This window comes from Oncorhynchus mykiss, chromosome Y (genome assembly GCF_013265735.2).
Source record: "Oncorhynchus mykiss isolate Arlee chromosome Y, USDA_OmykA_1.1, whole genome shotgun sequence".
NCBI classification, from domain to species: Eukaryota; Metazoa; Chordata; class Actinopteri; order Salmoniformes; family Salmonidae; genus Oncorhynchus; species Oncorhynchus mykiss.
The window spans coordinates 31,541,120-31,566,072 of record NC_048593.1 but is presented as its reverse complement, the minus strand read 5'-3'; the positions used below and the strand labels follow the sequence as shown (position 1 = coordinate 31,566,072).

The 24,953-nt window shown below is 47.5% G+C and overlaps 1 long non-coding RNA gene across 1 annotated transcript; it reads left to right on the top strand.

Moving 5' to 3' along the window:
* Positions 1-5,916: 5,916 nt before the first annotated feature.
* LOC118945266 lies at positions 5,917-7,240 on the top strand. Its single transcript, XR_005040343.1, has 3 exons — positions 5,917-6,053; positions 6,554-6,622; positions 6,878-7,240. It is a non-coding gene; the product is annotated as an uncharacterized LOC118945266 (long non-coding RNA).
* The last annotated feature ends 17,713 nt before the right edge of the window (positions 7,241-24,953 follow it).

Below are 24,953 nucleotides of genomic sequence, written 5' to 3'. Positions count from 1 at the left end.
GGTGGCAGCCCCCCGTACCAGGCTGTCTCTCCGGCCCATCCTTACAGGGGCTCCCTCCTCTCCAGCGCTGTCGGAGTCTCCCGCCTCTCCGGCGCTGCCGGAGCCTTCCTCCTCTCCAGCGCTGTCGGAGTCTCCGGCCTCTCCGGCGCTACCAGGGCCTTCCTCTTCTCCGGCGCTGCCGGAGTCTCCCGCCTGTTCGGCGCTACGAGAGCTACTCAGTCCAGCGCTGCCGGAGCTTCCCGTCTGCCCAGCGCCAGCTGAGCCTCCCGTCTGCCCAGCGCCGCCAACTCTGCCCAGCGGCGCCAGTGCCGCCCGTCTGCCCAGCGCCGCCAGCGCCGCCAGTGCCGCCCGTCTGCCCAGCGCCGCCAGTGCCGCCCGTCTGCCCAGCGCCGCCAGTGCCGCCCGTCTGCCAGGAGCCGCCAGTGCCGCCCGTCAGCCAGGTGCCGCCCGTCAGCCAGGGGCCGCCAGTGCCGCCAGTCAGCCAGGGGCCGCCAGTGCCGCCAGTCAGCCAGGGGCCGCCAGTGCCGCCAGTCAGCCAGGGGCCGCCAGTGCCGCCAGTCAGCCAGGGGCCGCCAGTGCCGCCAGTCAGCCAGGGGCCGCCAGGGGCCGCCAGTAAGCCAGGGGCCGCCAGTGCCGCCAGTCAGCCAGGGGCCGCCAGTAAGCCAGGGGCCGCCAGTGCCGTCAGTCAGCCAGGGGCCGCCCGAGCAGCTGTCCCTCTGTCCCGAGCAGCTGTCCCTCTGTCCCGAGCAGCTGTCCCTCTGTCCCGAGCAGCTGCCGCCCCTCTGTCCCGAGCAGCTGCCGCCCCTCTGTCCCGAGCAGCTGCCGCCCCTCTGTCCCGAGCAGCTGCCGCCCCTCTGTCCCGAGCTGCTATTGCCCCTCTGTCCCGAGCTGCTATCGCCCCTCTGTCCCGAGCTGCTATCGCCCCTCTGTCCCGAGCTGCTATCGCCCCTCTGTCCCGAGCTGCTATCGCCCCTCTGTCCCGAGCTGCTATCGCCCCTCTGTCCCGAGCTGCTATCGCCCCTCTGTCCCGAGCAGCTGCCCCTCTGTCCCGAGCAGTTGTCCCTCTGTCCCGAGCAGCTGCTTCACCTCTGTCCCGAGCTGCCCCTCTGTCCCGAGCAGCCCCTCTGTCCAGTGGGGTCATTGAGAGGGGTGGCCATGGTGAGTAAGCCAGGGAGGCGGACAATAAGGCGGACTAAGACAATGGTGAAGTGGGGTCCTCGTCCAGAGCCGCCACCGCGGACAGACGCCCACCCAGACCCTCCCCTATAGGTCAAGGTTTTGCGGCCGGAGTCCGCACCTTTGGGGGGGGGGGTACTGTCACGTTCTGACCTCTATTTCTGTTGTTTTGTATTTATTTAGTATGGTCAGGGCGTGAGTTGGGTGGGCAGTCTATGTTTGTTTTTCTATGTTTTGGGGCATTTCTATGTTTTCGGCCTGGTATGGTTCTCAATCAGAGGCAGGTGTCATTAGTTGTCTCTGATTGAGAATCATACTTAGGTAGCCTGGGTTTCACTGTGTGTTTGTGGGTGATTGTTCCTGTCACTGTGTTTGTTGTCACAGGATAGGCTGTATAGGTTTTCACGTTCCGTTTGTTGTTTTGTAGATTTGAGTTATTTCATGTATCGTTCAGTTTTCCATTAAAGAACATGAATAACCACCACGCTGCTTTTTGGTCCGCTTCTCCTCCTACAGACGAACGTCGTTTCTCTCTCTCGCTCTCTCGCTCTCTCGCTCTCGCTCTCTCTCTCTCTCTCTCTCTAATAAACACACGGCAGAAATAATATAGTGTAGCACTGTAATCACCTTGGCAGTAGTAAAATAATAGCACTGCAATTGTATAACTGTAACGGCACTGTAATATTATAACAGCTGTAATAGTACTCATGGCCGTAACTATATTGAATACAAATATAAAACAACGATTTTACTGAGTTACAGTACAAATCAGGAAATCAATCAATTGAAATATATTCATTAGGCCCTAATCTATGGATTTGACATGACTGGGCAGGGGCGCAGAAATGGGTGAGCCTGGGAGGGCATAGGCCTACCGACTTGGGAGAATGGCCCACCTGCTGCGGAGCCAGGCCCAGCCAATCAGAATGAGTTTTTCCCCAATAAAGGGCTTTAGTAGAGACATAAATACTCCTCGATTTCATCAGCTGTCCAGGTGGCTGGTCTCAGACGATTCCTCAAGTTAAGAAGCCAGACATGTAGGTCCTGGGCTGGCGTGGTTACATGTGGTCAGCGGTTGTGAGGCCGGTTGGACATACTGCATAATTCTCTAAAATGACGTTGGAGGCGGCTTATGGTAGAGAAATTAACATGACATTTTCTGGCAACAGCTCTGGTGGACATTCCTGCAGTCAGTATGCAAATTTCACACTCCCTCAAAACTTGAGACATCTGTGACAAAACTGCACATTTTAGAGTGGCCTTTCATTGTCCCCTGCAGAAGGTTCTTGATATGTCAGGTGGATGGATTATCTTGGCAAAGGAGACATGTTAACTAACAGGGATGTAAGCAAATTTGTGCACAAAATGTGAGAAAATAAGCTTTTTGTGTGTATGGAAAATGTCTGGGATCTTTTATTTCAGCTCACGAAACATGGGACCAACACTTCACATGTTGCTTTTATATTTTTGTACAGTATGCAGTACCAGTCAGAAGTTTAGATACACCTACTCATTCCAGGGTTTTTCTTTATTTTTACTATTTTCTACATTGTAGAATAACAGTGAAGACATCAATCTATATAGTAACACATATGGAATCATGTAGTAACCAAAAAAGTGTTAAACAAATCAAAATATATTTTATATTTGAGATTCTTCAAAGTAGCCACCCTTTGCCTTGATGACCGCTTTGCACACTCTTGGCATTCTCTCAACCAGCTTCATGAGGTAGTCACCTGGAATGTATTTCAATTAACAGGTGTGCCTTGTTAAAAGTTAATTTGTGGAATTTATTTCCTTCTTTAATGCATTTGAGCCAATAAGTTGTGTTGTGCCGAGGTAGGGGTGGTATACAGAAGATAGCCCTATTTGGCAAAATTGTCCATATTATGGCAAAAATAGCTCAAATAAGCAAAGAGAAATGACAGTGCATCATTACTTTAGTTAAGACAGTCAATCCGTAAAATTTTGAGAACTTTGAAAGTTTCTTCAAGTACAGTCGCAAAAACCATCAAACGCTATGATGAAATTGGCGAGGACCGCCACAGGAAAAGAAAACCTAGATTTACCTCTGCTGCAGAGGATAATTTCATTAGAGTTAACTGCATCTCAGATTGCAGGCCAAATAAATGCTTCACAGAGTTCAAGTAACAGACATATCTCAACATCAACTGTTCAGAGGAGACTGTGTGAATCAGACCTTCATGGTCAAATTGCTGCAAATAAACTACTACTAAAGGACACCAATAAGAAGAAGACACTTGCTTGGGCCAAGAAACACGAGCAATGGACATTAGACAGGTACAAATCTGTCCTCTGGTCTGATGAGTCCAAATTTTTTATTTTTGGTTCCAACCGCTGTGTCGTTGTGAGACGCAGAGTAGGTGAACGGATTATCTCCACGTGTGCTTCCCACCATGAAGCACGGAGGAGGAGGTGTGATGGTGTGGGGCTGCTTTGCTGGTGACACTGTCTGTGATTTATTTAGAATTCAAGGTGCACTTAACCAGCATGGATACCACAGCATTCTGCAGCGATACACCATTGTTTTTCAACAGGACAATGACCCCACACACCTCCAGGCTGTATAAGGGCTCTTTGACCAAGAAGGATGGTGATGGGTTTCCCTTTGTAGTCTGTAATTGTTTCCAAGCCCTGCCACATCTGACGAGCGCCAGAGCTGGTGTAGTAGGATTCAATCTTAGTCCTGTATTGACGCTTTGCTTGTTTAATGGTTCGTCTGAGGGCATAGCAGGATTTGTTATAGGCGTCTGGATTATTGTCCCGCTCCTTGAAGCGGCAGCTCTAGCCTTTAGCTCAATGCGGATGTTGCCTGTAATCCATGGCTTCTGGTTGGGATATGTATGTACGGTCACTGTGGGGATGACGTCGTTGATGCACTTATTGATGAAGCCGATGACTGAGGTGCTATACTCTTCAATGCCATTGGATGAATCCTGGAACATATTCCAGTCTGTGCTAGAAAAACAGTCCTGTGGCATAGCATCCGCGTCATCTGACCACTTCTGTATTGAGCGAGTCACTGGTACTTCCTGCTTTAGTTTTTGCTTGTAAGCAAGAATAAGGAGGATAGAATTATGGTCAGATTTGCCAAATGGAGGGCGGGGGAGAGCTTTGTATGCATCTCTTTGTGTGGAGTAAAGGTGACCTAGAATTTTTTTCCCTCTGGTTGCACATGTGACATGCTGGTAAAACTGATTTAAGTTTGCCTGCATTAAAGTGCCCGGCTACTAGGAGCGCCGCTTCTGCGTGAGCATTTTCTTGTTTGCTTATGGCCTTATAGAGCTGGTTGAGTGCGGTCTTAGTTCCAGCATCTGTCTGTGGTGGTAAATAGATGAATACGAATAATATAGATGAGAACTCTCTTGGTAGATAGTGTGGTCTACAGTTTATCGTAAGGTACTCGAGGCAAGCAACACCTCAAGACTTCTTTTAATATTAGGCATCGCACATCAGCTGCTACTGGCGAAAAGACACACAACCCCACCCCGCGTCTTACCAGAGGTAGCTTCTCTGTTCTGCCTGTGTATTGAAAGTTCCTCCAGCTCTATATCGTCCGTGTCGTTGTTCAGCCATGACTCGGTGAAACATAAGATTTTACAGTTCTTAATGTCCCGTTAGTAGGATAATCGTAATCGTAGGTCATCCATTTTATTTTCCAATGATTGCATGTTAGCAAGTAGATTTGATGGCAATGGGAGTTTACTCATTTGCCTACGGATTCTCAAAAGACAGCCTGAGCCTCATCCTCTTTTCCTCCGTCTTTTCTTCACAAAAGGCTGGGTCTGGGTCTGTTCCCGGGAGAGCAGTATATCTTTCTCGTTGAACTTTTGGAAAAAGCTTCTTCCAGTCCGTCGTGAGTAAAAAGCTTCTTCCAGTCCATCGTGAGTAAAAAGCTTCTTCCAGTCCATCGTGAGTAAAAAGCTTCTTCCAGTCCGTTGTGAGTAAAAAGCTTCTTCCAGTCCGTTGTGAGTAAAAAGCTTCTTCCAGTCCGTTGTGAGTAAAAAGCTTCTTCCAGTCCGTTGTGAGTAATCCCAGTTCTGATGTCCAGAAGATCTTATCTTCTGACTGTTCATCAAGTCCTGGCTGAACCCTATGTAAGTCACAGCCACAAACAACTAATAAAAAAAAAAATGTTTACCCCCTTTTTCGTGGTATCCAATTGTTAGTAGTTACTGTCTTGTCTCATTACTACAACTCCCGCACGGACTCGGGAGGGGCAAAGGTCAAGAGCCATGCGTTCTCCGAAACAACCCAACCAAGCCGCACTGCTTCTTAACATAGCGCACATCCAACCTGGAAGCCAGCTGCACCAATGTGTCGGAGGAAACACAGTACACCTAGCGACCTGGTCAGCGTGCACTGTGTCAGGCCCGCCACAGGAGTTGCTAGTGCACGATGAGGCAAGGACATCCCTGCCGTCTAAACCCTCCCTAACCCGGACAACGCTAGGCCAATTGTGCGCCGCCCCATGGGCCTCCCGGTCGCGGCTGGCTGCGACAGTGCCTGGGCTCGAACACAGAGTCTCTGTTGGCACAGAGTGCCTTATGCCACTGCGCCACCCGGGAGGCCCCACTAACAACTAATTTGCCTGGAATCCTTACATCATAACGGATCCCACGGGAACTTTCATCACGCACACCTGTCCCCTATTCCCACTGATTAGTATTTGTATATATGTGATTTTGGTTTCCATTGGGGGTCAATTATTGTTACTATGTCCGTTGGTGCGTGTGAGTACCCGTGCTGTGTGTTTTGGCTTTCGTGCCATTGTGGATTGCACAGATGATTACGGGTCTCGTCCCCCCCAAAGAACACGTCATTTTTGTCTTAGAGGGACAATATAAATATGAAAGGTGAGTTCCTAAAGAGTTCAGGAAGACAAGCTAGAGCTTTGTGAGACATTTACAGCAACGAGGGCAGACGTTTTGATCAAGAGAGAACTTTAGAAAATATGCACATTTTCTCTAACACTAAATATACAAATATGTATTTTACAGTTATAAAAATACAAGTCATTTCAAGCCTTATTCATAGTTTTATTTCATGTTTACATAGTTTATTTGCCATTTTTATAGTGTGTACTTGAGCTTGTGTCCTCAAAAGTGACTACACCTCAGCAATTTATAACTATTTTTACCAGAAAGGTGAGATTTGAACCTTTCTTGGAGTATGCAGCTTTACTAGTTATTGTTTATGGCCGTCTCATGATAAATAATTACTTTTGGGGGTTCGTAGATTTAATTTAGTTACATTTAAGATATTTTAAACCAAGACAAGCCATTCATTTATCATTACTTTATAAGGCTCAGATAACCATCTGTGTGTATGCGCCTTTTCTCTCCTGCTTCTGCAGGACTTTTATGGATCCAGGTGTGATTGTCGTGACTGTCACAGCTGCAACCTAACTATTTAACATGACTGAGTGAGTAATTATTGGATATTCACTGTGAATTGAACTATGAATACTACTCCAGTCTTCCTGTTATTGTGTGCCACTAGATCTGCTTTTATGGCAGCTTTGTTATATTCAGGTACCCTGACTCGGAAACAGTGTGGCAGCTCTACCCACCTGGAGGCCTGGAATTGGCTGGTATCTGCAGATGAGGAAGCCCTGCAAAGAGGGAAGATTAATTTGTGTTCACATGACACCTACCTGAGGTCCTCTTGTGTGTTTCAGTCTTGAAGCAACGCTGCCACCGCTGCTGATTCCAGGTCTCGCTACCAGAGAGCTACCTGGCTGACGACAGTGGAGCTGCAGGCCACTGACGTCACCAGGCAATGTTCCCACACCTCAGCTGAGCAGAGGATCCAATACAACAAACCATGCAGTATATCCTCAACGGTATAGCGTTTCTCTTTTATATTCTCCTCTACATTTGGATTGACACTGGTGCTTGTGTGCATCTAAGATGTTTTATGAGCTTTGATGAGTGGCATAACCGTGTGGCTTTAGAAGTATAACACACAAACCTTTGATAATGCTATCCATAAATCTTACATACAGTACTGTTTTCTAAAAGTTATTATTAAAGCTGTTGATGGTCCCTTTCCCACAGAAAACAATCCAACTGGTAACTCTGATTTGGACTACTGGGTTCTGTCATAACACCCACACTGTGATGAAAGTTCCTAGATATTTGTATTTTGTATTGATTTATCTCACCTTTATTTAACCAGGTGGGCTAGTTGAGAACACCTTTATTTAACCAGGTGGGCTAGTTGAGAACACCTTTATTTAACCAGGTAGGCTAGTTGAGAACACCTTTATTTAACCAGGTAGGCTAGTTGAGAACACCTTTATTTAACCAGGTAGGCTAGTTGAGAACATCTTTATTTAACCAGGTAGGCTAGTTGAGAACACCTTTATTTAACCAGGTATGCTAGTTGAGAACACCTTTATTTAACCAGGTAGGCTGGTTGAGAACACCTTTATTTAACCAGGTGGGCTAGTTGAGAACACCTTTATTTAACCAGGTAGGCTAGTTGAGAACACCTTTATTTAACCAGGTAGGCTGGTTGAGAACACCTTTATTTAACCAGGTAGGCTAGTTGAGAACACCTTTATTTAACCAGGTAGGCTAGTTGAGAACACCTTTATTTAACCAGGTAGGCTATTTGAGAACACCTTTATTTAACCAGGTGGGCTAGTTGAGAACACCTTTATTTAACCAGGTATGCTAGTTGAGAACACCTTTATTTAACCAGGTAGGCTGGTTGAGAACACCTTTATTTAACCAGGTAGGCTGGTTGAGAACACCTTTATTTAACCAGGTAGGCTGGTTGAGAACACCTTTATTTAACCAGGTAGGCTGGTTGAGAACACCTTTATTTAACCAGGTAGGCTGGTTGAGAACACCTTTATTTAACCAGGTAGGCTGGTTGAGAACACCTTTATTTAACCAGGTAGGCTAGTTGAGAACACCTTTATTTAACCAGGTAGGCTGGTTGAGAACACCTTTATTTAACCAGGTGGGCTAGTTGAGAACACCTTTATTTAACCAGGTAGGCTAGTTGAGAACACCTTTATTTAACCAGGTAGGCTAGTTGAGAACACCTTTATTTAACCAGGTAGGCAAGTTGAGAACAAGTTCTCATTTACAACTGCGACCTGGCCAAGATAAAGCAAAGCAGTTCGACAGGTACAACGACACAGAGTTACACATGGAGTAAAACAAACATACAGTCAATAATACAGTAGAAAAAACAAGTCTATATACAATGTATACATACTGTATATACAATATATATAATGTAGTCTATATACAATATGGAATTCCTTGTTAACAAACTATAGTTGTGGCAAGTCGGTTAGGACATCTACTTTGTGCATGAGTCAAGTCATTTTTCTAACAATTGCTAATTGACATAATTTGAGTCAACTGGAGGTGTACCTGTGGATGTATTTTAAAGCCTATCTTCCAACTCAGGGCCTCAAGGCCCCTCTTGACATCATGGGTAAATCAAAAGAAATCAGCCAAGACCTCAGAAAAAAATTGTAGACCTGGTTCATCATTGGGAGCAATTTATAAACGCCTGAAGGTACCACGTTCATCTGTACAAACAATAGTATAGTAAGTATAAACACCATGGGTCTATGCAGCCGTCATACCGCTCAGAAAGGAGACGCGTTCTGTCTCCTAGAGATGAACGGTCTTTGGTGCAAAAAGTGCAAATCAATCCCAGAACAACAGCAAAGTACCTTGTGAAGATGCTGGAGGAAACAGGTACAAAGTATCTATATCCACAGTAAAACAAGTCCTATATCGACATAACCTGAAAGGCCGCTCAGCAAGGAAGAAGCCACTGCTCCAAAACCGCCAGAAAAAAGACAGACTACGGTTTGCAACTGCACATGGGGACAAAGATTGTACTTTTTGGAGAAATGTCCTCTGGTCTGATGAAATGACAATCGAACTGTTTGGCCATAATGACCATCGTTATGTTTAGAGGAAAAAAGCGGAGGCTTGCCGAAGAACACCATCCTAACCGTAAAGCACGGGGGTGGCAGCATCATGTTATGGGGTTGCTTTGCTGCAGGAGGGACTGGTGCACTTCACAAAATAGATGACATCACGAGGGAGGATAATTAGGTGGCTATATTGATGCAACATCTCAAGACATCAGTCAGGAAGTTAAAGCTTGGTTGCAAATGGGTCATCCAAATGGACAATGACCCCAAGCAAACCTCCAAAGTTGAGGCAAAATGGCTTAAGGACAACAAAGTCAAGGTATTGGAGTGGCAAAGAGGCCTACAAACCTGACTCAGTTACACCAGCTCCGTCAGGAGGAATGGGCCAAAATTCACCCAATTTATTGTGGGAAGCATGTGGAAGGCTGCCCAAAACGTTTGACCCAAATTAAACAATTTAAAGGCAATGCAACCAAATACTAATTGCGTGTATGTACACTTCTGACCCACTGGGAATGAGATTAAAGAAATAAAAGCTGAAATAAATCATTATCTCTACTATTCTGACATTTCACATTCTTAAAATAAAGTGGTGATCCTAACTGACCTAAGACATGGAATTTTTACTTGGATTAAATGTCAGGAATTGTGAAAAACTGAGTTTAAATGTATTTGGCTAAGGTGTATGTAAACTTATGACATCAACTGTATGTGATAACCTTTGTATGCTTGCAATGCGCAATGATGGAAAAGTGCTGGGTAAATGGAGATGTACTGCTTTAGTTCTCAGGATGAGAATTGTCTGCACCTGCTGATAGTCACACAGCCTCAAGGCCGAGATAGTAGAGTGAGAAACCACAGTCTAGACATGTTTTCTCATCTTAGATACTTTGTATCTAATCCAATGCAACAATGTTAAGATATGATTGACGGTAGGTTATATAAAGAGTGTTGTCTCCTGTTTCGCCACACAGATCTTTACTTTGACTACTGAGGTATTCTGTATGTGAATCTCTGTCTGCAATTGCATTTTATTACTAAAGAGTTTTATACCAAGGTTCCTGTGTCTGTGTCATCTATCTGGAAGACTGATTGTTAAAGGAAACGTACATCCCCCCATGCAAAGGACCACCCAACAACTCCTTTCCCCTGTCTCTCCTGTCCTCTCTGTCACTCCTCTCTCCTGTCCTCTCTGTCACTCCTCTCTCCTGTCCTCTCTATCACTTCTCCCCTATCACTCCTCTCCCCTGTCTCTCCTCTCCTCTCTGTCACTTCTCCCCTGTCTCTCCTGTCCTCTCTGTCACTCCTCTCCCCTGTCTCTCCTGTCCTCTCTGTCACTCCTCTCCTCTCTGTCACTTCTCCCCTATCACTCCTCTCCCCTGTCTCTCCTGTCCTCTCTGTCACTCCTCTCCCTTGTCTCTCCTGTCCTCTCTGTCACTCCTCTCCCCTGTCTCTCCTGTCCTCTCTGTCACTCCTCTCCTCTCTATCGCTTCTCCCCTATCACTCCTCTCCCCTGTCTCTCCTGCCCTCTGTCACTCCTCTCCCCTGTCTCTCCTGTCCTCTCTGTCACTCCTCTCCCCTGTCTCTCCTGTCCTCTCTGTCACTCCTCTCCTCTCTGTCACTTCTCCCCATCACTCCTCTCCCCTGTCTGTCCTGTCCTCTCTGTCACTCCTCTCCCCTGTCTGTCCTGTCCTCACTGTCACTACTCCCCCCTGTCTCTCCTGTCCTCTCTGTCACTCCTCCCCCTGTCTCTCCTGTCCTCTCTGTCACTCCTCTCCTCTCTGTCACTTCTCCCCTGTCTCTCCTGTCCTCTCTGTCACTCCTCTCCCCTGTCTCTCCTGTCCTCTCTGTCACTCCTCTCCTCTCTGTCACTTCTCCCCATCACTCCTCTCCCCTGTCTCTCCTGTCCTCTCTGTCACTCCTCTCCCCTGTCTCTCCTGTCCTCTCTGTCACTCCTCTCCTCTCTGTCACTTCTCCCCATCACTCCTCCCCCCTGTCTCTCCTGTCCTCTCTGTCACTTCTCCCCTGTCTCTCCTGTCCTCTCTGTCACTCCTCTCCCCTGTCTCTCCTGTCCTCTCTGTCACTCCTCTCCTCTCTGTCACTTCTCCCCATCACTCCTCTCCCCTGTCTCTCCTGTCCTCTCTGTCACTCCTCTCCCCTGTCACTCCTGTCCTCTCTGTCACTCCTCTCCTCTCTGTCACTTCTCCCCATAACCCCTCCCCCCTGTCTCTCCTGTCCTCTCTGTCACTCCTCCCCCCTGTCTCTCCTGTCCTCTCTGTCACTCCTCTCCTCTCTGTCACTTCTCCCCTGTCTCTCCTGTCCTCTCTGTCACTCCTCTCCCCTGTCTCTCCTGTCCTCTCTGTCACTCCTCTCCCCTGTCTCTCCTGTCCTCTCTGTCACTCCTCTCCTCTCTGTCACTCCTCCCCATCACTCCTCTCCCCTGTCTCTCCTGTCCTCTCTGTCACTCCTCTCCCCTGTCTCTCCTGTCCTCTCTGTCACTTCTCCCCTGTCTCTCCTGTCCTCTCTGTCACTCCTCTCTCCTGTCCTCTCTGTCACTCCTCTCCCCTGTCTCTCCTGTCCTCTCTGTCACTCCTCTCCCCTGTCTCTCCTGTCCTCTCTGTCACTTCTCCCCTGTCTCTCCTGTCCTCTCTGTCACTCCTCTCCCCTGTCTCTCCTATCCTCTCTGTCACTCCTCTCCTCTCTATCACTTCTCCCCTGTCTCTCCTGTCCTCTCTGTCACTCCTCTCCTCTCTATCACTTCTCCCCTGTCTCTCCTATCCTCTCTGTCACTCCTCTCCTCTCTATCACTTCTCCCCTGTCTCTCCTGTCCTCTCTGTCACTCCTCTCCCCTGTCTCTCCTATCCTCTCTGTCACTCCTCTCCTCTCTATCACTTCTCCCCTGTCTCTCCTATCCTCTCTGTCACTCCTCTCCTCTCTATCACTTCTCCCCTGTCTCTCCTGTCCTCTCTGTCACTCCTCTCCTCTCTGTCACTTCTCCCCATCACTCCTCTCCTCTACCTCTCCTGTCCTCTCTGTCACTCCTCTCCCCTGTCTCTCCTGTCCTCTCTGTCACTCCTCTCCTCTCTGTCACTTCTCCCCTGTCTCTCCTGTCCTCTCTGTCACTCCTCTCCCCTGTCTCTCCTGTCCTCTCTGTCACTCCTCTCCCCTGTCTCTCCTGTCCTCTCTGTCACTCCTCCCCCTGTCTCTCCTGTCCTCTCTGTCACTCCTCTCCTCTCTGTCACTTCTCCCCTGTCTCTCCTGTCCTCTCTGTCACTCCTCTCCCCTGTCTCTCCTGTCCTCTCTGTCACTCCTCCCCATCACTCCTCTCCCCTGTCTCTCCTATCCTCTCTGTCACTTCTCCCCTGTCTCTCCTGTCCTCTCTGTCACTCCTCTCCCCTGTCTCTCCTGTCCTCTCTGTCACTCCTCTCTCCTGTCCTCTCTGTCACTCCTCTCCCCTGTCTCTCCTGTCCTCTCTGTCACTCCTCCCCCCTGTCTCTCCTGTCCTCTCTGTCACTCCTCTCCTCTCTGTCACTTCTCCCCTGTCTCTCCTGTCCTCTCTGTCACTCCTCTCCCCTGTCTCTCCTGTTTTTATTTGATTTATTTCACCTTTATTTAACAAGGCAAGTTAAGTTAAGTTAAGAACAAATTCTTATTTACAATGGCGGCCTACCAAAAGGCAAAAAGCCTCCTGTGGGGACGGGGACTGGGATAAAAACAATAATACACAAGTAATAATATAGGACAAAACACACATCATGACCAGAGAGACAACACAACACTACATAAAGAGAGACCTAAGACAACAACATAGCATGGCAGCAACACATGACAAGACACCATGATAGCAACACAACATGACAACAACATGGTAGCAACACAACATGGCAGCACCACAACATGGTAGCAGTACAAACATGGTACAAACATTATTGGGCACAGACAACAGCACAAAGGGCAGCACAACATCCCGCAAAGCAACTGTCAGTAAGAGTGTCCATGATTGAATCTTTGAATGGAGAGATTGAGATGAAACTGTCCAGTTTGTTGCAGCTCATTCCATTCGCTAGCTGCAGCGAACTGAAAAACGAGCGATCCAGGGATATGTGTGCTTTGGGGACATATTAACAGAATGTGACTGGCAGACTGGGTGTTGTATGTGGAGGATGAGGGCTGCAGTAGATATCTCAGATAGAGGGGAGTGAGGCCTAAGAGGGTTTTATGAATAAGCATCAACCAGTGGGTCTACAGAGATGAACAGTTTACAGAGGAGTATAGACTGTGATGATGTGTCCTATAAGGAGCATTGGTGGAATGGTAAATGGTAAATGGTAAATGGTAAAGAACATCTAGCCACTCGAGAGCACCCTCAGCTGCCAATCTATAAATTACGTCTCCATAGTCTAGCATGGGTAGGATGGTCATCTGTTTCAGGGTTAGTTTGACAGCTGGGGTGAAAGAGGAGCGATTACGATAGAGGTAACCAAGTCTAGATTAAATTTAGCCTGCAGCTTTGAGATGTGCTGAGAGAAGGACAGTGTATGTCTAGCCATTCTCCCAAGCACTTGTATGAGGTGACTACCTCTAAACCCTCAGAGGCAGAAATCACACTATTATTATTATTCTTACCAAACCACATTAACTTTGTTTTGAAGGAGCTCAGAACAAGGTTAAGGGCAGAGGAATATTGTTGGACACTAAGAAAGCTTTGTTGTACAGTGTTTAACATAAAATCCGGGGAGGGGCCAGCTGAGTATAAGACTGCAGACTCTCATCTGCATATAAATGGATGAGAGAGCTTCCTACTGCCTGAGCTATGTTGTTGATGTACATTGAGATGAGCGTGGGGCCTAGGATCGAGCCTTGGGGTACACCCTTGGTGACAAGCAGTGGCTGAGACAGCAGATGTTCTGACTTTTTACACAGCACTCTTTGAGAGTTAGCAAACCAGGCCAAAGACCCCTCAGAGACAACAATTATCCTTAGCCGTCCCACAAGAATGAAATGGTCTACCGTATCAAAATCTTTGGCCAAGTCAATAAAAATAGCAGCACAGAATCAAGGGCTCACAGAATCAAGGGCTTAGAATCAAGGGCAATGGTGACAGCATTGAGGACCTTTAAGGTTGGAGTGACATGGAAACTGGATTTTACACCAGAGAGAATACTATAGACATCAAGAAAGCCAGTCAGTTGATTATTGACAGGTTTTTCCAACATTTTTGATGAACAGGGCAAAATAGAAATAGGCCTATAACAGTTAGTATCAGCTTGATCTTCCCCTTTAAATAAAGGACAAACCGTGGCTGCCTTCCAAGCAATGGGAACCTCCCCAGAAAGGAGAGACAGGTTAAAAAGGTCAGAGATAGGCTTGGCGATGATAGAGGCAGCAACCTTAAAGAAGAAAGGGTCTAAACCATCTGACCCAGATGTTTTTTTGGGGGTCAAGTTTATGGAGCTCCTTTAGCACCTCGGACTGACTGACTGCCTGCAGGGATAAGAGGGAGGAGCATCGGGGCTAGTCACATTAGAAGGAGTCGGAGATAAGGAAATGTTGGGTGGGCAAGGAGGCATGGCTGAGTCAAATAGGAATCCTGACTTAATAAAGTGGTGTTTAACTTCTCTAGGATAGGGGGCAGCATTTGAAATTTTGGAAGAAAAGCATGCCCAAATTCAACTGCCTGCTACTCATCCCCAGAAGATAAGGTATGCATATTATTATTAGTATTGGATAGAAAACACTCTGAAGTTTCTAAAACGGTTTGAATAATGTCTGTGAGTATAAAATAACTTATGTAGCAGGCGAAACCCCGAGGACAAACCATTCAGATAGTTTTTTTTTTGAGGTCACTCTCTTTTCAATGGGTTGAGGTTATTCCTTTGTGTAATGAAGAATTACGGCCATCTTGAATGAGGGTCACTTCATGTGTACTGTTTGATAGAGGCGCATGACCAGAAAGCATGCTTCAGTTTGTTTTCTTCCTGTATTGAACACAGATCATCCCGTCTTCAATTTGATTGATTATTTACTTTAAAAAATACTTAAGTTGTATTACAAAAGTAATTTGAAATGTTTTGGCAAAGTTTACAGGTAACTTTTAAGATATTTTGTAGTCACGTTGCGCAAGTTGGAACTGGTGTTTTTCTGGATCAAACGCGCCAAATAAATGGACATTTTGGATATACAGTGGGGCAAAAAAGTATTTAGTCAGACACCAATTGTGCAAGTTCTCCCACTTAAAAAGATGAGAAAGGCTTGTAATTTTCATCATAGGTACACTTCAACTATGACAGACAAAATGAGGAAAAAAAACCAGAAAATCCCATTGTAGGATTTTTTATGAATTTATTTGCAAATTATGGTGTGATAGGCTGTGAGAGACTCCTGCCATTTGTTGGGCTCAAAGGCTTCGACACCTTTCACGTCACACCTCAGTGCTAAAGTGCTAATTGAAGTTGTATCTGGTCTGTCTCAGTTCCAGGTTGGATGGTGTCCTCAGGTCTCTGCTGTTTGTTTGCTTAGAAAATGAATCCTTGGTAGTAGTAATCCTTCCAGGTAATTTTGTCAAAAAATTAGGTTGTAGGTTTGGAGTTTTTAATCTGGAGTGAAGGTTATGCTGTGGGTGGTAGCATCCTGTATATGTCCCTGCCAAAAAATCCAAGTTGATCTAACTCCAAATCTATCTTTTTGTAAAAAAAAACATGCTGAAAAATGTGAAAGCTCACATGCCTCTCTCTCTCTCTCTCTCTCTCTCTCTCTCTCTCTCTCTCTCTCTCTCTCTCTCTCTCTCTCTCTCTCTCTGTCTCTCTCTCTCACTCTCTCTCTATCTACAGCACATGGACACAACTGTGTCTGACTTAATGAGGTAGTCTGGTCACAATAATTGCCATCCAATATACAGTATTTGGGGAAACCCCTTGTCACACCTAGTAACTCCTCCTTTAGGCTGATGATATCCATGCCCTGTTGATGGACACTATACCCCCAGACGTAGAGAACAGGGATCACCAGATCAGCTCATTAAGCTGTCCAATCTCTGGAGGGGACAACAGACATTTCTCAATTGACGCTTCACCGAACGGGTGAATGTTTTAATGCACAAACCCTTTAACAATTTGTGTGTATTTCTTAGAAGCTGGCAGGTTAGTTGTGGGCTGTACTGCGCAACAAACAGTTTCATTGCTTATCTGCTCATAATTAGTTATCAGTTAGTTATTACATATGACCAGACGCCTCACAAGTCCTCAACTGGCAGCTTCATTAAATAGTACCCGCAAAACACCAGTCTCAATGTCAACAGTGAAGAGGCGACACCAGGATGCTGGGCTTCTAGGCAGAGTTGCAAAGCAAAAGATGTCTTGGCAGGGGTTAGAAAGGCTGGACCCCCTAATTGAGTGCACACGCTTGCCCTAATAATTGGCCCTAGTAATAAAGACGTCATTTCAACGGTAAAAAGGAATGACCTTTTAATGGGGCATGAACACAACCAGTCATTATAGTTTAATCTGATTGTCAAACAAATCACTCTAAAAGGATGGTCACCCTAGCACACACTGTCAACTTACTAAACTCAGCTACAATGTGTATTACCATGAACTTCTAATAGACCTATACCCAGTGATGTAGTGTTTAAAAAAATAGGTGGATAAACTCTGTTTGCTGGTCGCAGTGAAAAGAATGACCCTTCCTATACTTTCAATGCATTTTTTTAAGGTGGGTAAACTGCATTTACTTGCGTTTACCCTCTACTAGGCCTAAACCCCTGCCGGTAGCCTACCATCTCAGTCAAGGCAATTTTAAACAAATGAACACATGTAGGAATCCTACATTCAATATAATACATGAGTTGAATCAAAACATGTTTTACACCCTAGCTTATGAGTTGTCCATCATTCATGAGTTAATGCTTAGAGTTTTCACAGACTGTGTAACTTAAAATACCCTCTTTCCTTACATGAATAACATAAATGACAGTGTTATTTGTCATTATTAAGCGTTTAACAATTTAATTAGAACATTGAACTTAAACCCTGTATGAATCATGGATTGTCATGTTGTGTCTTGTCTCTGTCCTTTCCCTTCACCCTGTCTCCCTCTGCTGGTCGTTGTTAGGTTACCTTTTCTCCCCCGCTTTCTCCCAGCTGTTCCTTGTCTCCTCTAACTACCCATTCACCCCGTTTCCCACCTGTTCCCTTTTTCCCTCTGATTAGGCCCCTATATCTCTCTCTGTTTCTGTTCCTGTCCTTGTCGGATTCTTGTTTGTGTTTCATGCCTGAGCCAGACTATCGTCATGTTTGCTGTAACCTTGTCCTGTCCTGTCGGAATCTGCCGGTCTATCTGAGCCTACCTATGTTTGGTTATTAAAGAAGCTCTGTTTAAGTTAGTTCGCTTTTGGGTCCTCATTCACTCACCTTAACAGAAGAATCCGACCAAGAATGGACCCAGCGACTTCGGATCCTCTCCACTCAGCCGTCGGGATCCAGGGAGCGATGCTAGGCAGACACGAGCAGGAAGTGTCTGCTGCTCGACATGCCGTTGAGACCCTGGCCACCCAAGTCTCCAACCTCACAGAACAGGTTCACCATCTCCGCCTCGATCCACCGGCCACTTCCAGGGCTTTCGAATCTCCGGAGCCCAGAATCAATAACCCGCCGTGTTACTCTGGGGAGCCCACTGAATGCCGCTCGTTCCTCACCCAGTGTGATATTGTGTTTTCTCTCCAGCCCAACACTTACTCCAGGAGCACTGCTCGTGTCGCCTACGTCATATCTCTCCTTATTGGACGGGCTCGTGAGTGGGGCACGGCAATCTGGGAGGCAAGGGCTGAGTGTACTAACCAGTATCAAGACTTTAAGGAGGAGATGATACGGGTTTTTGATCGATCTGTTTTTGGGGAGGAGGCTTCCAGGGCCCTGTCTTCCCTATGTCAAGGCAATCGATCCATAACAGACTACTCTATTGAGTTTCGCACTCTTGCTGTCTCCAGTGGCTGGAACGAGCCGGCCTTGCTCGCTCGTCTTCTGGAGGGTCTCCGCGCAGAGGTAAAGGATGAGATTCTCTCCCGGGAGGTTCCTTCCAGCGTGGATTCCTTGATTGAACTCGCTATTCGCATTGAGCGACGGGTTGATCTTCGTCACCGAGCTCGTGGAAGGGAGCTCGCGCTCTCCGTCGCCTCCCTCTCCGCATCACTACCATCTTCCTCTGCCGGCTCGGGTGCTGAGCCCATGCAGCTGGGAGGTATCCGCATCTCGACTAAGGAGAGGGAACGGAGAATCACCAACCGCCTCTGTCTCTATTGCGGTTCCGCTGGTCATTTTGTCACTTCATGTCCAGTAAAAGGCCAGAGCTCGTCAGTAAGCGGAGGGCTACTGGTGAGCGCTACTACTCCTGTCTCTCCTTCAAGATCCTGCACTACCTTGTCGGTCCATCTACGCTGGACCGGTTCATCAGCTTCCTGCAGTGCCTTAATAGACTCTGGGGCGGAGGGCTGTTTTATGGACGAGACCTGGGCTCGGGAACATGACATTCCTCTCAGACAGTTAAAGGAGCCCACGGCCTTGTTCGCCCTGGATGGTAGTCCTCTCCCCAGGATTCAGCGTGAGACGCTACCTTTAACCCTCACTGTTTCTGGTAATCATAGTGAAACCATTTCTTTTTTAATTTTTCGTTCACCTTTTACACCTGTTGTTTTGGGCCATCCCTGGCTAGTTTGTCATAATCCTTCCATTAATTGGTCTAGTAATTCTATCCTCTCCTGGAACGTCTCTTGTCATGTGAAATGTTTAATGTCTGCTATCCCTCCTGTTTCCTCTGTCTCTTCTTCACAGGAGGAGCCTGGTGATTTGACAGGGGTGCCGGAGGAATATCACGATCTGCGCACGGTGTTCAGTCGGTCCAGGGCCACCTCTCTTCCTCCACACCGGTCGTATGATTGTAGTATTGATCTCCTTCCGGGAACCACCCCCCCCCGGGGTAGACTATACTCTCTGTCGGCTCCCGAACGTAAGGCTCTCGAAGATTATTTGTCTGTAGCTCTTGACGCCGGTACCATAGTCCCCTCCTCCTCTCCCGCCGGAGCGGGGTTTTTTTTTGTCAAGAAGAAGGACGGGTCTTTGCGCCCCTGCATAGATTATCGAGGGCTGAATGACATAACAGTGAAGAATCGTTATCCGCTTCCTCTTATGTCTTCAGCCTTCGAGATCCTGCAGGGAGCCAGGTTTTTCACTAAGTTGGACCTTCGTAACGCTTACCATCTCGTGCGCATCAGGGAGGGGGACGAGTGGAAGACGGCGTTTAACACTCCGTTAGGGCACTTTGAATACCGGGTTCTTCCTTTCGGCCTCGCTAACGCTCCAGCTGTCTTTCAGGCATTAGTCAATGATGTCCTGAGAGACATGCTGAACATCTTTGTTTTCGTTTACCTTGACGATATCCTGATTTTTTCACCGTCACTCCAGATTCATGTTCAGCACGTTCGACGTGTCCTCCAGCGCCTTTTAGAGAATTGTCTTTTTGTGAAGGCTGAGAAGTGCACTTTTCATGCCTCCTCCGTCACATTTCTCGGTTCTGTTATTTCCGCTGAAGGCATTAAGATGGATCCCGCTAAGGTCCAAGCTGTCATTGATTGGCCCGCCCCTAAGTCACGCGTCGAGCTGCAGCGCTTTCTCGGCTTCGCGAACTTCTATCGTCGTTTCATCCGTAATTTCGGTCAGGTGGCAGCTCCTCTCACAGCCCTTACTTCTGTCAAGACGTGCTTTAAGTGGTCCGTTTCCGCCCAGGGAGCTTTTGATCTCCTCAAGAATCGTTTTACATCCGCTCCTATCCTTGTTACACCTGACGTCTCTAGACAGTTCGTTGTCGAGGTTGACGCGTCAGAGGTGGGCGTGGGAGCCATCCTTTCTCAGCGCTCCCTCTCTGACGACAAGGTCCACCCATGCGCGTATTTTTCTCATCGCCTGTCGCCGTCGGAACGTAACTATGATGTGGGTAACCGCGAACTGCTCGCCATCCGGTTAGCCCTAGGCGAATGGCGACAGTGGTTGGAGGGGGCGACCGTTCCTTTTGTCGTTTGGACTGACCATAGGAACCTTGAGTACATCCGTTCTGCCAAACGACTTAATGCGCGTCAGGCGCGTTGGGCGCTGTTTTTCGCTCGTTTCGAGTTCGTGATTTCTTATCGTCCGGGCTCTAAGAACACCAAGCCTGATGCTTTGTCTCGTCTCTTCAGTTCTTCAGTAGCCTCCACTGACCCCGAGGGGATTCTCCCTGAGGGGCGTGTTGTCGGGTTGACTGTCTGGGGAATTGAGAGGCAGGTAAAACAAGCGCTCACTCACACTCCGTCGCCGCGCGCTTGTCCTAGGAACCTTCTTTTCGTTCCCGTTCCTACTCGTCTGGCCGTTCTTCAGTGGGCTCACTCTGCCAAGTTAGCCGGCCACCCTGGCGTTCGGGGTACGCTTGCTTCCATTCGCCAGCGTTTTTGGTGGCCCACCCGGGAGCATGACACGCGTCGTTTCGTGGCTGCTTGTTCGGTCTGCGCGCAGACTAAGTCCGGTAACTCTCCTCCTGCCGGCCGTCTCAGGCCGCTTCCCATTCCCTCTCGACCGTGGTCTCACATCGCCTTAGATTTTGTCACCGGACTGCCTTCGTCAGCGGGGAAGACTGTTATTCTTACGGTTGTCGATAGGTTCTCTAAGGCGGCTCATTTCATTCCCCTTGCTAAGCTTCCTTCTGCTAAAGAGACGGCACAAATCATCATCGAGAATGTTTTCAGAATTCATGGCCTTCCGTCAGACGTCGTTTCGGACAGAGGTCCGCAATTCACGTCTCAATTTTGGAGGGAGTTTTGCCGTTTGATTGGGGCTTCCGTCAGTCTCTCTTCCGGCTTTCACCCCCAGTCTAACGGTCAAGCAGAACGGGCCAATCAGACTATTGGTCGCATCTTACGCAGTCTTTCTTTTCGTAACCCTGCGTCTTGGTCAGAACAGCTCCCCTGGGCAGAATACGCCCACAACTCGCTTCCTTCGTCTGCGACCGGGCTATCTCCTTTTCAGAGTAGCCTCGGGTACCAGCCTCCGCTGTTCTCATCTCAGTTCGCCGAGTCCAGCGTCCCCTCCGCTCAGGCTTTTGTCCAACGTTGCGAGCGCACCTGGAAGAGGGTCAGGTCTGCACTTTGCCGTTATAGGACGCAGACTGTGAGGGCTGCTAATAAGCGTAGAACTAAGAGTCCTAGATATTGTCGCGGTCAGAGAGTTTGGCTCTCCACTCAGAACCTTCCCCTTAAGACGGCTTCTCGCAAGTTGACCCCGCGGTTCATTGGTCCGTTCCGTATTTCTCGGGTCATTAATCCTGTCGCAGTTCGACTTCTTCTTCCGCGATACCTTCGTCGCGTCCACCCGGTCTTCCATGTCTCCTGCATCAAGCCCGTCCTTCGCGCCCCCGCTCGTCTTCCCCCCCCCCCCCCCCCCATCCTTGTCGAGGGCGCACCCATCTACAGGGTCCGTAGAATTTTGGACATGCGTCCTCGGGGCCGTGGTCACCAGTACCTCGTAGATTGGGAGGGGTACGGTCCTGAGGAGAGGAGTTGGGTTCCCTCTCGGGACGTGCTGGACCGTGCGCTGATCGAGGATTTCCTCCGTTGCCGCCAGGTTTCCTCCTCGAGTGCGCCAGGAGGCGCTCGGTGAGTGGGGGGGTACTGTCATGTTGTGTCTTGTCTCTGTCCTTTCCCTTCACCCTGTCTCCCTCTGCTGGTCGTTGTTAGGTTACCTTTTCTCCCCCGCTTTCTCCCAGCTGTTCCTTGTCTCCTCTAACTACCCATTCACCCCGTTTCCCACCTGTTCCCTTTTTCCCTCTGATTAGGCCCCTATATCTCTCTCTGTTTCTGTTCCTGTCCTTGTCGGATTCTTGTTTGTGTTTCATGCCTGAGCCAGACTATCGTCATGTTTGCTGTAACCTTGTCCTGTCCTGTCGGAATCTGCCGGTCTATCTGAGCCTACCTATGTTTGGTTATTAAAGAAGCTCTGTTTAAGTTAGTTCGCTTTTGGGTCCTCATTCACTCACCTTAACATGGATCTTGGAAATCTCGGTAAGTGTAACTATGCCTATGTAACTATAGGCCTACTGTCATTAACATATACTTGTTGGATGGACTGGATGTGCATTGTTGTCTAGTGATATTGTCAACCATCATCCGATTCAGGAAAGACAACAAAATATTGATAGAAAGTAATAAAGCTAAATAAATGGTCTAGTACTTCTGGCCATGGATGGCAGGGAGAACAACAGTACCCACGCACTCCTGAAAAACATAGCAATAAGTGCTCTAAACAGCTGACTGACAAAAGCAAACAATGTTAAGTGAACGGATAAATGTAATTCATTGGAATAAAGGCTATTATTATGAAGGAGGAATTGCAAACAAGTGGCAAAAATACAAATCTATGCATGAAGGAGCTCAGCTGAGCCTGAACTGCAGCACTACTGAATGGACAGCTTGTCACTTAAATATATATATATATTTAAAAATATATATATTTCACCTTTATTTAACCATGTAGGCTAGTTGAGAACATGTTCTCATTTGCAACTGCGACCTGGTCAAGATAAAGCGTAGCAATTCGACACATACAACAACACAGAGTTACACATGGAATAAACAAAACATACAGTCGATAATACAGTAGAACAAAAGAAAACAAAAAGTCTATATACAGTGAGTGTAAATGAGGCAAGATAAGGGAGTTAAGGCAATAAACAAGCCATGGTGGCGAAGTAATTACAATATAGCAATTAAACACTGGAATGGTAGATGTGCAGAAGATGAATGTGCAAGAAGAGATACTGGGGTGCAAAGGAGCAAGATAAATAAATAAATACAGTATGGGGATGAGGTAGATAGACGGGCTGTTTACAGATGTGCTATGTACAGGTGCAGTGATCTGTGAGCTGCTCTGACAGCTGGTGCTTAAAGCTAGTGAGGGAGATATGAGTCTCCAGCTTCAGTGATTTTTGCAGTTCGTTCCAATCATTGGCAGCAGAGAACTGGAAGGAAAGGCGACCAAAAGAGGAATTGGCTTTGGGGGTGACCAGTGAGATATACCTGCTGGAGCGCGTGCTACGAGTGGGTGCTGCTATGGTGACCAGTGAGCTGAGATAAGGCGGGGCTTTACCTAGCAGAGACTTGTAGATAACCTGTAGCCAGTGGGTTTGGCAATGAGTATGAAGCGAGGGCCAACCAACGAGAGCGTACAGGTCGCAATGGTGGGTAGTGTATGGGGCTTTGGTGACAAAACGGATGGCAATGTGATAGACTGCATCCAATTTGTTGAGTAGAGTGTTGGAGGCTAATTTATAGATGACATCGCCGAAGTCGAGGATCGGTAGGATGGCCAGTTTTACGAGGGTATGTTTGGCGGCATGAGTGAAGGATGGCCAGTTTTACGAGGGTATGTTTGGCGGCATGAGCTTTGTTGCGATATAGGAAGCCGATTCTAGATTTAATTTAGGATTGGAGATGCTTAATGTGAGCCTGGAAGGAGGGTTTACAGTCTAGCCAGACACCTAGGTATTTGTAGTTGTCCACGTATTCTAAGTCGGAGCCATCCAGAGTAGTGATGCTGGACGGGCGGGCAGGTGCGGGCAGTGATCGATTGAATAGCATGCATTTAGTTTTACTTGCATTTAAGAGCAGTCGGAGGCCACGGAAGGAGAGTTGTATGACATTGAAGCTTGTCTGGAGGTTAGTTAACACCGTGTCCAAAGAGGGGCCAGAAGTATACATAATGGTGTCGTCTGCGTAGAGGTGGATCACAGAATCACCAGCAGCAAGAGTGACATCATTGATGTGTACAGAGAAGAGAGTCGGCCCGAGAATTGAACCCTGTGGTACCCCTATAGAGACTACCAGAGGTACAAACAACAGGCGAGGCAATCATTTGAGAAACCAAGGCTGTCAAGTCTGCCAATAAGAATGTGGTGATTGACAGAGTCGAAAGTCTTGGCCAGGTCGATGAATACGGCTGCACAGTAATGTCTCTTAACGACGGCGGTTATGATGTCGTTTAGGACCTTGAGCGTGGCTGAAGTTCACCCATGACCAGCTTTGAAACCAGATTGCATAGCGGAAAAGGTACGGTGGGATTCGAAATGGTCGGTAATCTGTTTGTTAACTTGGCTTTCGAAGACCTTAGAAAGACAGGGTAGGATAGATATAGGTCTGTAGCAGTTTGGGTCTAGAGTGTCACCCCCTTTGAAGAGGGGGATGACCGCGGCAGCTTTCCAATCTTTGGGAATCTCAGACGATACGAAAGAGAGGTTGAACAGTCTAGTAATAGGGGATGCAACAATTTCGGGAGCTCATTTTAAAAAGAGAGGGTCCAGATTGTCTAGCCCGGCTGATTTGTAGTTGTCCAGATTTTGCAGCTCTTTCAGAACATCCGCTATCTGGATTTGGGTGAAGGAGAAATGGTGGGGGCTTTGGCGGGTTGCTGTGGAGGGTGCCAGGCAGGTAACCAGGTGGGAAGCATGGCCAGCCGTAGAGAAATGCTTATTGAAATTCTCAGTTATAGTGGATTTATCGGTGGTAACAGTGTTTCCTAGCCTCAGAGCAGTGGGCAGCTGGGAGGAGGTGCTCTTTACAGTGTCCCAGAACTTTTTTTTGTTTGTACTACAGGATGCAAATTTCTGTTTGAAAAATGGTTTTGATGGTTTTCCTAAGCCAAGATTCAGACACGGCTGAAACGTCCGGTTTTGCAGTGTGCTAAAGCAGTGAGTAAAACTAACTTAGGGAGTAGGGTTCTAATGTTAACATGCATGAAACCAAGGCTTTTACGGTTACAGAAGTCAACAAATG